A 6,000-nucleotide genomic window follows, 5' to 3' on the forward strand; every position below is an offset into this window, starting at 1 on the left:
GACATATTGCAACTATTTTCTAGCATGAATGAAAACTTATGAATAAATGAATGAAAAATAATTCCAGAAACATATTTTTTTTTTTTTTTTGATAAACAACAGAAACATTTTTATTATGTGAACGAATGGATGAATGGCGGATAAAAATCATGCTAAATTTTATCAGAAAAATTGGTGTCAACAAGCATAGTTGATACTAATAACTGGGATCAACAAAGGAAGTTGATACTAAAAAACTGGAACCCATAGACATTTCCTTTTAGGAACTGGTGTCAACAACCAAAGTTGACGACACCAATAACTGGGATCAACAACCGAAGTTGATACCATAGAAAAGGAATCCAGGGACATGTTTTTCTAGGAACTGGTGTCAACAACCAAAGTTGACACCAATTACTGGACTCAACAACTGAAGTTGATACCGAAGTCCATTTGAAAATAAAACTATATTTTGTAATTGAAGATTATATGCTCTATATAACTGGGAATGTTAACTATTTTTGTTGTTTGATAGCATATTGAAAATACAAAAATGTGGAAACCACCAAAAGTACAGTTGAAGAAGAAAATGAAAGAAGAGAAAGAATCACCAGAAGTTAAGAAAGGCAAAACACCAAAAGCAAAGACGAAGAAGAAAATGCAAGAAGAGGAGGTACCCAAAAGTTCTAAAAGGTAAAACTAATTAATTTGTATATGTGGATAGTTGACTTAACTAAGAAGATGCAAACAAGGAGAGTCAAGATGGTAGTTTGCATTATGACAGAATATGGTGCATAAAAGCTAGAGGATAACCACCAGCAACAGCAGGAGGAGCACCTAGACCAACAAGATAGATGTTCAAGAGATATTTCCTCGACCGACTCAGTTGAAGACATAGTCTAATGTAGGTCTTAAACATGTTAATATAGGTATTGTAGTGGTATTTCACATCTTATAATGTATAGTTTTGAAAACTACCTTTTTTTTGTGTAATGAGCTTAAACATCTTAATGCATGTATGAAGAAGTTATAGAATTGAACGACTGATATGTTGTTGCTTATTTTTTTACTATTTTCCATCATGACAAATCAACATATCTTGAATTAGGGCACATCCAACCACCATATCCCTGCCACTTTCACCGTCCACATCCACTACCATGATCTCCTCCACCACCTTTGCCCCTGCCAAAACAATTTAACGATAATTAGAAACCTCAATTCATAACAATTTACATTAAACTAGATGACCGCGCTGTGGCGGGCCGATGGAAATCTAAGCCTGCTTGCATTTTCCTACTGCGGCTTCGTGAATCAAAATTATTCAGCAAAGAACATTGTTGAGGAACAAGAAATACACATTTAACTAGTTGAATATTCTCTCCCGTCACCCTAACAACCAAACTTAAAAGTTTTGTGCTACTCAGCCTGTGTAAAACACCATAACTAATGGACCATTAAAATCAAAGCATTTCTCTCATTTATCCTATCAAAAAACAACTATAGAATTACCAAAGCATTTATCCTATCAAAAAACAACGATAGAATTACCAAAGCACTCGCAGTTGGCTTATATTTCTGCAAGCATTGTGTCGATATGAGTAGCATGAGCTAACCCTTTCTTTTTTTGAAGCATGATATTATTAAAAGAAGTTAGATTACAATTTGTCTTGTTAACCCATTTTATGATAACCAAATGTAGTTGCGAATGAAACATAACAATCTGCTTTTACAAGCTATAAAAAACTAATTAAAGCACCAAAGGGATAATCGGTTCTTTTTAGGGATGATCATATAAAAATCAGTCACTTATAAATGGTTAAGAAAATATAAGCTTAATTGATCAGTTAGTTTTTCTTTTAGGAATTAACACAAACATAAAACATTCATTAACAATTAGCCATTCACCATCACTTCCTGCCAAAAGAATCTAAACTAGATAACAATTTACATTAAATGAATTTGAAACAGATCAATACACTAGTCAATACCAATCACCTCATCTGAATTTGTGAATTCCACCATATCCATCATCTTTTCCTTCTATCCAACCACCACCTTCACCACCTCCAATCAAAGTTTCTTGTCTACCGGCAAAAAAAAATGATGAAATCATTAATGTTAGAGCAAAATTAATTACTCCAACAATCTTTAAGATTTGTGTATGCTGATCGAATCTCCGCCGTTTCTTTATTTCTCCAGAATTGTAGATGAAAGATAAGGGGTACCTGCAAAGACACTCCGATGTTTAAGTCAGAGAGAGTTCTAAACAGGCTTTTTAGAGGAGAAAAGTAATTGTGATTGTGTACCTTTTGAGTTGGATTTCAGCCTCTATTTATAGGCAGAAAACAAATCTAATTGTTATGATTTGAAGTTATCTCAAATAACCACTAAGATTTACCTTTATCTTATGAGATTTGTAATTATCTTGGATAACCACTTATATTTGTACTTATCTCTCCAATATATGGATATATCCTAGAAGATTCATGTTTATCTTCATCATATTTGTGCACATCTTGAAAGATCCATGTCTATCTTGTCAAGATTTGAATTTATCCAAGAAGATCTATGTTTATCTTTATAGATCTGGATATATCTTGAGAGATTCTAAGCTGTCTTCTCCAGATTCATAGTTATCTCAACATAACCATATTTATTTATTGAGATTTGTATTTATCTTTAATGGTTTCCATAATAAATCACTGGGCCTCTTTAATAAGCCATTTTTGGTTTCCTTAATAAACCATTGAGTTTCCTTGATAAACCCAGTTGGATTTCTTTAATAAGCCATTTTTTGTTTCCTTAATAAACCACTGGTTTTCCTTGATAAACCCAGTCGGGGTCCTTTAATAAGCCATTTTTGGTTTCCTTACTAAACCACTGGATTTCCTTGATAAACCCAGTCGGGCTTCTTTAATAAGCCATTTTTGGTTTCCTTAATAAACCACTGGGTTTCCTTTATAAACCCAGTCGGGCATCTTTAATAAGCCATTTTTGGTTTCCTTAATAAACCACTGGTTTTCCTTGATAAACCCAGTCGGGTTTCTTTAATAAGCCATTTTTGGTTTCCTTAATAAACCACTGGATTTCCTTGATAAACCCATCGGCTTCTTTAATAAGCCATTTTTGGTTTCCTTAATAAACCACTGGGTTTCCTTGATAAACCCAGTCGGGCTTCTTTAATAAGCCATGTGGGTTTCCTCAATAAACCCACATTTTACCGATATCAAATAGCTTGTGCGGTTTACACGTACACTATTTTAATAGGGTACAAACATCGCCCCCTCTTAATTCTCAACTTGTTGAAGAATTAAGAAGAGTATAATCCCGATTGTCCGTCGCAGCGTGCCTACGATGACCCCGTTACTTTTACGATCATCTTGCCGCGAATTTAGCGTTGCTAACTTTTTGGAGTGCGTCTGGGTTTATGTCAACATTTCTAAGTATAGTTATACTTAAAATTTCCATGCACCCTCATACTGCAGGTACCTAGCACACGGCATGTGAGCTAACTAGGAGTTAGTGACCAGCCACTTTGTTGTTTCTCTTTCATAGAATAGCATTTTATTTATCTATTTTCCACTTGTCCGAATGCAGGTACCACCAAGAGCTAACTAGGCATGTTAATTGTCCAGCTACTTCGGTCTTGCTTTGACACATTTTGCTCCATCTCTTTGGTAAGATATTTCCAGAACTCACCCGAATGCAGGATGCTCCCGTAACTTGTTAGGCACAGTGATTGCCTACATGCTCTCGTACTGGTGTAGAATTTGCTGACTCAAACCTCTTGTGCCTGCGAATAACGAATGTACGACAATCTCTGTACAGGTTGAACGGCTATAGCTTTTGTCATATATTTCCTTTTGCTTCATCTTTTATTGAGATATTTTACTCTTATTCTTGAAGTACTTCTGTCAAAACACTTCGTCTTTGTTTTTCTTTTTCTAGAAAAACATTGCAACTATTTCCTTGACAAGCAAAACACTTCGTATTTGTTTTTCTCTTTAATAGAAAAACAATGCAAGTATTTCTTTAATAAATACATGCGAAAATGCCCTAAATTGTGACTATAAACTCGATTTATAATGTAACAATCGGTGAGGACTTACCTCCCCAGGCGTTCGTTCCTTCAACCTTAGCCGCCCCATTACTCGCCATGACATTGAAAAATATATCTTCTATTGTTCGACTTTTTTAAACAAGTTGCTTTTGATTGCATGCTCGGAGTCACTTTAGCCGCCCCCAATATATGTAGAGATATTCCCAAATAGAACAGACGGCTCCATGTGAAGCAGGAACTAGATCTATTATATCCGTTCACACTTGCTAGATGGCTCTGGGCTTATGATCAGGTATCTTTTCCATTGTCATCTTATTTCCGGTTCCATTGTGATTTTTCCATTTGGAATTGCCCTCAAGCGTGGCCCTCGGTAACACTTGTAGTGTTCTGTTCTTCCTTCGATCGATTAAAATAGAACCACCAAATCAAATCATATTTTGGTTTCCTTTAGAATTTGCTTCTTATACAAACTCTAGTTTACCATTCATATAAGTGGCGTTGTACTTTTTGCGATATCGTAGCAGTGGCAAGGAAGTGTTCCTCATCCTCGCGTCATGGTGTGGTGCTTGTGAGTTTACTCTTACGGCAACAAACATGCAAGTGAGATCTTTCCCGCTCGTGGTCCTTGGACCTTAGTTTGTTCACCGTCCTTCATTGACGTTCTAGCAAAGAAGACGGGGACTCATCTATTCGAGACAGACTGCAGCTTGTGCCCCATCATACAGGTCCTCCATGGAAAGTTCTCGGGTGTAATATTGGCGACCTTGCGTAATCGCTATAAACGAGCTTGAATCCAAGATGCCAACTCTACAACTTTGGCGGATGATTTTGTTGTCTTTTTGTAGCTCTTTAGATATAATGGTATAATGGTTCTACACTCTGCTGCCCGTCCTTGCTGAATTGAGGCAAGCTGATCTTGGGTGATTCCGTGACAGTCAGTACCTTTGTGTTGGTATTCCCCAAACTCGTGTGAGACTTGGGCTCTATACTGTTGTGGTTATATCCTTACTGTCATTCCGAAGTATGTTAAGTATGAGCATGTTTCGCACTGAGATACTGTGATAGGAGTGTATAGCCACGCCCCGTTGTCTGCAGGTGCAAAGTTTGGGAGCTCACGGAAAGTTAGGCGTTTTCTGAACTCAAGGTGCGATCGTAGAACTTGCGGCTCCGAGAGGCTTTCACACGAACTTGGTTCTGCTGTAATGGTTTGGTTCTGTTATGCCTCGAACTCTCTATATACTAGATTGCCAGATGTTGTCGCCCCCACTTGCGTTTAGCTTATGCAGTAAATCGATCTAATATACAGCAGCTTTACAAAATCGCCGAGATCAAGAGCAGAGGATGTCAACCGTGTGGTTCCTTCGATTTTTTTTAATTTTTTTTTTTATAACTGGTAAAGAAGTCATGGATTTGCACTCGCGACACAAACATCATGTTAGCCTAGAGAAACTCAAGCTTCGTTGTTTTCGTGACAGGGAGACTGATCACTACTGCATTTGAAGTTTGAACGCAGTGATTCCTCTCCTCGTGCTGTTGAACTCTAATGATTTTTGTTGGCGCAACTTTGCAGCTATCGTTGATATAGGTGACCACACATGTGCTTGAATTCTAGACTCCATGAAGTTGTGTGATAGCGGAAGCTTACTCATGTCTGCACGTCTTCCGACATCTTGACTATGAACGTGAACAACAGTGTATGTCAAGCTGGGGTGCGGGGTAACATCTAGCCTACGGTGGGTCCCAGTAGCTGGCGAGACTGGAGACGTGTGTCGGTCTGCGTAAATGCTCCCTACACAGTAGAGCTTGAGCTGTTGCAGAGGAAGGCGTTCTTTTTACTGCGTCTTCAAATGCATACAGACTTGGTGTCGTTGTATATCCAAAAGTACACAGGTTTAGAGATGTTAACTAGGCCTCCTCAAGGGTCTCTGTCTTGTATCTGCGGGATCTCATATTGCTTT

Source organism: Papaver somniferum, unplaced genomic scaffold, assembly GCF_003573695.1.
Source record: "Papaver somniferum cultivar HN1 unplaced genomic scaffold, ASM357369v1 unplaced-scaffold_5, whole genome shotgun sequence".
In the NCBI taxonomy this organism is placed as follows: Eukaryota; Viridiplantae; Streptophyta; class Magnoliopsida; order Ranunculales; family Papaveraceae; genus Papaver; species Papaver somniferum.